This window comes from Cyanistes caeruleus, chromosome 8 (assembly GCF_971803275.1).
Source record: "Cyanistes caeruleus chromosome 8, bCyaCae1.hap1.1, whole genome shotgun sequence".
NCBI lineage: Eukaryota > Metazoa > Chordata > Aves > Passeriformes > Paridae > Cyanistes > Cyanistes caeruleus.
The window spans coordinates 722,896-731,401 of NC_141708.1; the positions used below are offsets into that span (position 1 = coordinate 722,896).

The window sequence follows — 8,506 nt, forward strand, 5'->3', positions numbered from 1 at the left end:
ATAAAGAAGCAGGAAAACATTCCCACCAACGCCTCCCTGTACAGGCTGCAGAAGCTGCAGAGGAGCCCTTTCCTGGCTACTGGGTCAGTGTGGCAGCTGGGTAATCTGGGATTTCAGCTCAGGATTCTCCAATCCTGCATTCCCTCCTCCAGGGAAAGTGGCTTCTGGCAGCGGCTGATCCCAGCCCAGGGCTGTGTGCTGGATCCAGGAGCAGCCGGGGTGCCCAAGGGGCTGCTCCTGCATCCTGCTGGGGTGTGTGGGGTGTGTGGGGTGTGGGGGGTGTGTGGGGTGTGTGGGGGGTGTGGGGTGTGTGGGGGGTGTGGGGGGTGTGGGGGGTGTGGGGGGTGTGGGGGGTGTGTGGGGTGTGGGGGGTGTGGGGGGTGTGGGGGGTGTGTGGGGTGTGGGGGGTGTGGGGGGTGTGTGGGGTGTGGGGGGTGTGTGGGGTGTGGGGGATGTGTGGGGTGTGTGGGGGGTGTGGGGGGTGTGGGGTGTGTGGGATGATGTGTGGGGTGTGTGGGGTGTGTGGGATGATGTGTGGGATGTGTGGGATGATGTGTGGGGTGTGTGGGGTGTGTGGGATGGTGTGTGGGGTGTGTGGGGTGTGTGGGATGATGTGTGGGGTGTGTGGGATGGTGTGTGGGGTGTGTGGGGTGTGTGGGGTGTGTGGGATGGTGTGTGGGGTGTGTGGGGTGTGTGGGATGATGTGTGGGATGTGTGGGATGATGTGTGGGGTGTGTGGGATGATGTGTGGGATGTGTGGGATGATGTGTGGGGTGTGTGGGATGTGTGGGATGATGTGTGGGATGATGTGTGGGATGTGTGGGATGATGTGTGGGGTGTGTGGGATGGTGTGTGGGGTGTGTGGGATGATGTGTGGGGTGTGTGGGGTGTGTGGGATGTGTGGGATGATGTATGGGGTGTGTGGGATGATGTGTGGGGTGTGTGGGATGATGTGTGGGATGATGTATGGGGTGTGTGGGGTGTGTGGGGTGTGTGCCAGGCCATCCTCGGGCACTGAGCAAGGAACTGCAGCTCTGGGCCCCTGGAGGGGCAGCGCTGGCTGCAGCAGAGCCTGTGAGAGCCTGAATGGAAACGATGGCAATTCCCAGGGCTCAGGGCACCCAGGGGAGAAGCAGATGCCCAGGAAGCCCTGCCCAGACACTGCCAGCAGGCAGAGGGGCTGGGAAAGGTGGGCTGTGCTTGGGGCAGCAGAGACCTCAGGGAATGCTGGCACGGGGACGGGGAGCTGAGGATGGAAATGTGGATCTCAGTCTCACAGGGACACTCCAGGGTCGGACACTCCTGTGACTGACTGCCCAAGGGTTGTGGAATCACAGAATATCTGAGCTGGCTGGGACCCACAGGGACCACTGAGCCCTGCTCCAGGCCCAGGCAGGGCACCCAACCACCCCACCCAGCACATCCCTGCCAGGACCTGAGCGATGCCATGGGGAACAAACTCCAGCCACAGATGGGGATCAAAACAAAGGAGTCACTGCTCTGGGGAGGAGATTCCCAGCTGCGAGCTCCAAGGCCCAGAGCTGGCACTGTTTGCTGTTCTGGTGACCTGATAAAGGGCAGGACATAATAACCTGCAGATAACAGAGGATTATGTAGGTCAATCAGGAAAGAGGACAAGGCAGGCAAAAAAAAAACCAACAAAAAAACCCCCAACCAAACAATAACCTCAAACTAGAAAAAATAGGTAACTTAGCAACATGAAATTCAATCCATGAAAGTACAAGATAATCTACATTAAAAAATACAATTTGACACATCCTGCACACAGAGATTTAGGAGGAAAGATCAAGTCATCACTGAGGACATCTGTTGTGCACACAGCAATGGAAATGAGGTATTACAGTGGCAGGAGATGTGAAATCAGAGGAAAAGCACTATGATGCTGCAGAAGGCTAAATGGTAGGCACTCATTAATCCACTCAAATTCTCCTAAATGAAATAAAATAGGTGTGACCAAGTAATAAAAGAGTCAGGAGCTGTGATTTTTTTGGAAGGCGCATTGAACAGGAAGTTATTAAATGATTGATACTTTGTAGGTGAAAAAGATGTTTCAGTTACTTTTCTGTACTAATGCAAGAACAAGAAACCGCCCTATGGGCACTGGCAGGAAATTAAAGGATTTTTCCGGTGGAAAGATGAATCTTTGACTTGGGATCACACAGCACAAACCCTGGCAGCAGTTGCCCATCATTCTGCTGCTCCTGGGGTCAAACCACCAGCAGCCAGGTTGAACAAGGGAGGAACAGGCAGGAGCTGAGTCCCTGGTGCTGGAGGCACCCAGAGCAGCCAGCACAGGTCAACTCCTCCAGCCCAGCTCAGCCCAGCCCAGCCCGGCCCAGCCCAGCCCGGCTCAGCTCAGCCCGGCCCGGCCCGGCCCAGCCCAGCCCGGCCCAGCCCAGCCCGGCTCAGCTCAGCCCAGCCCGGCCCAGCCCAGCCCAGCCCAGCTCAGCTCAGCTCAGCTCAGCCCAGCTCAGCTCAGCCCAGTCCAGCCCAGCCCAGCTCAGCTCAGCTCCGCCCAGCCCAGCCCAGCCCAGCCCAGCCCAGCCCAGCAGGCAGGGCAGGCCAGCACGGGCACAGCCGGGTCTCTGCACTCTGCCCTTGGAGGAGACTCTTGTCCTCAGTTATTTATTTCTGGACTGAGGTCACAGCTCCTGCTCTGGTTTTGGAGAGCCAGCAGAACGGGACAGCGCCGGTGACACAGCCTGGGACAGCCTGGGACAGCGCCGGTGACACAGCCTGGGACAGCCTGGGACAGCCTGGGACAGTGCCGGTGACACAGCCTGGGACAGCCTGGGACAGCCTGGGACAGCCTGGGACAGCCTGGGACAGCGCCGGTGACACAGCCTGGGACAGCCTGGGACAGCCTGGGACAGCCTGGGACAGCCTGGGACAGTGCCGGTGACACAGCCTGGGACAGCCTGGGACAGCCTGGGACAGTGCCGGTGACACAGCCTGGGACAGCCTGGGACAGCCTGGGACAGTGCCGGTGACACAGCCTGGGACAGCCTGGGACAGCCTGGGACAGTGCCGGTGACACAGCCTGGGACAGCCTGGGACAGCCTGGGACAGCCTGGGACAGCCTGGGACAGCCCTGCTGGGCCACCAGGAGAGGGAATGAGCCCAGGGGCTCAGGAGTGGGGACAAGGGGAGGAGAGGCCCCAGCTGAATTCTGCAGCCTCAAGTGGCACCAGGGCAGGTTTAGGTTGGAGATCAGGGGAAATTTCTACACAGAAGGGGTTGTCCAGTCCTGCCAAGGGCAGTGATGGAGTCACCATCCCTGGAAGTGTTCCAAAAATGCAGATGTGGCACTTAGAGACACGGCTGAGAGGTGAATGGTGCTGGTGTGGGGCAGTAGCTGCATCTGATGATCACCAAGGGTTTCTTTTTCAACCTTATCAGTTCTGTGATTCTGTGGGTCCATGATTCAGCTCCATCCCCAGGGGTGTCAGCTCAGGCCACAGGGACCTGCCGTGGTCAGGCAGATGGAGATGGGCTGGCTGCCCACGGATCAGCAACATCACAGCTCCTAAAGACACCCAGTTCTTAGAACTTTTTAAAAGCTTATTAAAAAGCACAAGGAAAACATGTCTAACAATAATAACTTCAGATTGTCTTTAAAAAAACAAATCTGCAATTGAAATGATCACAAATACACTGGAAATAGCAGCCCAAGAGCGTTTTCCTGTCTAGATAATACATATCTGGCAGCATTGCAACAGAATTAGAATGACTTTCGGGTGTCAAATGTTACATTTTAGCGGTGCTCAGGAGATGCTCCCGTGTCCCTTCTACCCGCAGCCTCTGTCCTGCACGGGAACCCTGTGCCCTTCCCTCAGCAATCCCAGCTCCCCGTACCGATCCCCGGGATGCGGCAGCCGGATCTGCGGGCTCCGGGGATGCAGGAGCTGCAGGAAAGGAGGAGCCCCGAGCAGAGCAGGGAGCTGCGGGCCGGGCTGTCACTGCAGCAGGAGCCCCGGGCAAGGCCTGCAGCAGCCAGGCCCCGGCTGAGGGGACCCGGGCAAGGCCTGCAGCAGCCAGGCCCCGGCTGAGGAGCCCCGGGCAAGGCCTGCAGCAGCCAGGCCCCGGCTGAGGGGACCCGGGCAAGGCCTGCAGCAGCCAGGCCCCGGCTGAGGGGACCCGGGCAAGGCCTGCAGCAGCCAGGCCCCGGCTGAGGGGTTTGTGCTGGGGATGAGCCCAGAACAGCTCCGGTACAGCCCCGGCTGAGGGGTTTGTGCTGGGGATGGGCCCAGAACAGCTCCGGTACAGCCCCGGCTGAGGGGTTTGTGCTGGGGATGGGCCGGGATCAGCTCCGGTACAGCTCGGCTGAGGGGTTTGTGCTGACAGAGCCCAGAACAGCTCCGGTACAGCCCGGCTGAGGGGTTTGTGCTGGGGATGGGCCCAGAACAGCTCCGGTACAGCCCGGCTGCGCTGCCAGCGGCACGGAGCTCCGCCAGCCCCGGCACGGCCCCGGCACAACTGCCCCCGGCACCGGCACGGTACAGGCCCGGCACAGGCCCGGCACTGGAACGGTACAGAACCGGCACTGGAACGGTACAGAACCGGCACAGGCCCGGCACAGGCCCGGCACCGGAACGGCACAGAACCGGCACAGGCCCGGCACTGGAACGGTACAGAACCGGCACAGGCCCGGCTCGGCACCGGCACGGCCCGGCAGAACTGTCCCTGGCACCAGGCATCGGTCCCCGGCCGCTCGGGCTGCTCCGTGCATTGCCGGCCCGCACGGGCTCGCTCCCGCACACCGAGCGCGCTCCCTCACACCGAGCGCGCTCCCGCACACCGAGCGCGCTCCCGCACGGGCTCGCTCCCTCACACCGAGCCCGCTCCCGCACACCGAGCGCGCTCCCTCACACCGAGCGCGCTCCCGCACACCGAGCGCGCTCCCTCACACCGAGCCCGCTCCCGCACACCGAGCGCGCTCCCTCACACCGAGCGCGCTCCCGCACACCGAGCGCGCTCCCTCACACCGAGCGCGCTCCCGCACACCGAGCGCGCTCCCGCACACCGAGCGCGCTCCCTCACACCGAGCGCGCTCCCGCACACCGAGCGCGCTCCCGCACGGGCTCGCTCCCTCACACCGAGCGCGCTCCCGCACGGGCTCGCTCCCGCACACCGAGCGCGCTCCCGCACACCGATCCCGCTCCGCACACCGATCCCGCTCCGCACACCGATCCCGCTCCCGCACGGGCTCGCTCCCGCACACCGAGCGCGCTCCGTGCCCGCTCTGTGCCCGCTCCGAACCCGCTCCGTGCCCGCTCCCAGCCCGCATCTCCCGGCACGGCCGTGCCCGCTCCGAGCCCGCATCTCCCGGCACGGCCGTGCCCGCTCCCAGCCCGCTCCGTGCCCGCTCCGTGCCCGCTCCGAGCCCGCTCCCAGCCCGCTCTGTGCCCGCTCCGTGCCCGCTCCGTGCCCGCTCCGTGCCCGTTCCGAGCCCGCTCCGTGCCCGCTCCGAGCCCGCTCCGTGCCCGCTCCCAGCCCGCATCTCCCGGCACGGCCGTGCCCGCTCCGAGCCCGCTCCGTGCCCGCTCCGAGCCCGCTCTGTGCCCGCTCTGTGCCCGCTCTGTGCCCGCTCCCAGCCCGCTCTGTGCCCGCTCCGAGCCCGCTCCGTGCCCGCTCCCAGCCCGCATCTCCCGGCACGGCCGTGCCCCCCGCGTTCAGTTCCCGCAGGTCCCGCTCCCAGCCCGACTCACAGAGCGCTGGAGGATGTTCAGAGGCTCGGCCCTGCCAGAGGAGCCCCGGGCGCTCCGGAGCGCCTCAGCCCGGCTCCAAGCCCGGCTGCGCCTGTCGCGGCTCCAGCTCCGAGCGCCGGTGACTCAGCAAACCGAGCAGCTTTTTCTTTTTCAGATGGAACTTACCAAACCGTGCCAGTATTACGGGGAGGATCTGCTTCCCGGGTCCGCTGCTCTGCCAGCCTCTCCCGAGCTGTTTCCACTGAGCCCTCCCCATCGCGTTACGTTACAGCAGGAAACGGCTTCTCGGGCGAAAAAAAAATCAAATGCAAAGCCTGCATGGGAAGCGGGCTGGGCGAGGAAGGAGAGACTCGCAGCCTCCACCTGCGCTGATGGAAAAGGAAAGGTGACGTGTCAGTGCCAGCCTGGGGGCGAGCAGCGCATCCCGGGCCAGCGGGCACCGAGCGGGAGCCCCGGGGGTGGCGAGTGTCCCCCGAGCGGGGCTGGCTCCGGGAGCATCCCCGGCCTTTCCACCGGCTGCAGGGTCCCCCTGCACGGGACCAGGGGGGAAACAGCTCCTGAGCCCGAGCACAGCCGTGGGGCCGACCCCACCGCCCCCTGCGCCCTGCCCTGCCCGCAGCGCCGGGGAACGGCCCCGGGACCCCGGCTGGGCTCAGCCCTGAGGCTGCGACCCGTCTGTCCCCCTGAGCTGGACAGAACCACCGACCCGACCCGGCTGGACAGAACCACAGACCCGGCTGGGCAGAACCACAGACCCGACCCGGCTGGACAGAACCACCGACCCGGCTGGACAGAACCACAGACCCGGCTGGACAGAACCACCGACCCGGCTGGGCAGAACCACAGACCCGACCCGGCTGGGCAGAACCACAGACCCGGCTGGACAGAACCACAGACCCGACCCGGCTGGACAGAACCACAGACCCGGCTGGACAGAACCACAGACCCGACCCGGCTGGACAGAACCACAGACCCGGCTGGACAGAACCACCGACCCGGCTGGGCAGAACCACAGACCCGACCCGGCTGGGCAGAACCACAGACCCGGCTGGACAGAACCACAGACCCGGCTGGACAGAACCACCGACCCGGCTGGACAGAACCACAGACCCGGCTGGACAGAACCACCGACCCGGCTGGACAGAACCACAGACCCGGCTGGGCAGAACCACAGACCCGGCTGGACAGAACCACCGACCCGACCCGGCTGGACAGAACCACCGACACGGCTGGACAGAACCACCGACCCGGCTGGGCAGAACCACAGACCCGGCTGGACAGAACCACTGACCCGACCCGGCTGGACAGAACCACAGACCCGACCTGCCTGGACAGAACCACAGACCCGGCTGGGCAGAACCACAGACCCGACCTGCCTGGACAGAACCACAGACCCGGCTGGACAGAACCACTGACCCGGCTGGACAGAACCACCGACCCGACCCGGCTGGGCAGAACCACAGACCCGACCTGCCTGGACAGAACCACAGACCCGACTGGACAGAACCACAGACCCGACCTGCCTGGACAGAACCACAGACCCGACCTGCCTGGACAACCTGCGGCTGCGCCTGGGCCAGCCCTGGGCTGTAGGAGCTCAGCAGCAGCAGCTGCCCCACCCCATGAGGTGCCCGGTGTGTCCCCAGGCTGTGACAGTGCCCCACACGTGTGCAGGTGGCCCCAGGAGTGCCACACACACAGCTCCAGGCCCGGCAGTCGGGTCGGACACACGGACACTGTCCTGTCCTGCCCACCCCTGCCCTGCCCTCAGCGTTTAGGACAGGAGAAAGGGGAATGGTCAGCCTGTTCCTATGGACAGGGAAAGCTGGGAGTCACCTCCAGAAGGATCCAGGCCAGAAGTGCTCCAGAATCCAGCCTGTGACAGATCAGCAAACACATCCTTTAATTACAGAAAGCTTTTCCCTTCGATTTTTTAATTAGAAGCAAGAATGCAGATGCCATTTACATAAAAGGACTGTCTTGTTTTCCTTCCTGTGCTGGCACCACCGAATCCCAAACACATCCTACAAATTTCCGTGGATTTAACAAAGTCCTCAAGGTTACAGAGCTTCTGACCATCAGGTTTTGAGATTCAGGGTGTTCCAGCAGCAGCCAAAAGTTGGTGCAGAAAAGATACAGAAGACATACATATAGAAGAGATACATACAGAATTCTGACATCTCTGCAGACATAGATCTGTTCAAACCACTAAAATATTCGAGACCATCAGGGGCAGTTTTCAGGTGTGAACCAATGAACAGCATCTTCTTTAAAAAGAGAAATACAAGCTGCAGTTCAGAGTTCTGGAATGGATTCAATGAGTGAATGAGTAAGAAAGCAGAAGAATGAAATTTTCATGTCATGCAGGAGACATGAGGTGAATACTTGAATACAAAAATAATAAAACTGAAAAAAAATAAATCAATATTAGCCTGAAGCACTAGAGAATCCCAATTGAAAAGAGCCTCCAAACCCCCAGGGGAGCAGGGCTGGCTGTGCTCCTGCTGCCAGAGCTACTGCTCACAGCAGCTCCGTGCACTGGCTCCAAAGGGAAGGGGGGCACCAGCCCCGACCCCCCAAGGACAGAATCCACCAGACTGCCCCCAATTCCACACCAGCAGCACCTGTGGGAGCAGGACACGGAGCCCAGGAAAGGCTGTGACCTCTCCATCACAAACCCAGCCGTTTGTTTCAGCAGTCTGACTCTTGTATTTGTTATATCCTTAAAATCCCAGCTTGGTTTGAAAAGGAATTGAAGCTGCTCTCTCTCCACCCAG

General features: G+C 62.0%; 1 protein-coding gene across 50 annotated transcripts in view; it reads right to left on the reverse strand.

The window, feature by feature from the left end:
- JAKMIP3 (Janus kinase and microtubule interacting protein 3) overlaps window positions 1–6,116 on the reverse strand; it is a 49,590-nt gene extending 43,474 nt beyond the window's left edge. For 24 of the 50 annotated variants that reach the window (XR_015290299.1, XR_015290305.1, XR_015290303.1 and 21 more), the window contains exon 1: window positions 5,895–5,991. The gene's annotated coding sequence lies outside the window, so the exon portion shown is untranslated. Of the gene's footprint in view, window positions 1–5,729 lie in introns of all 50 variants that reach the window. The other 26 variants (XR_015290300.1, XR_015290276.1, XR_015290274.1 and 23 more) reach the window with 4 other exon arrangements.
- Window positions 6,117–8,506: the final 2,390 nt, after the last annotated feature.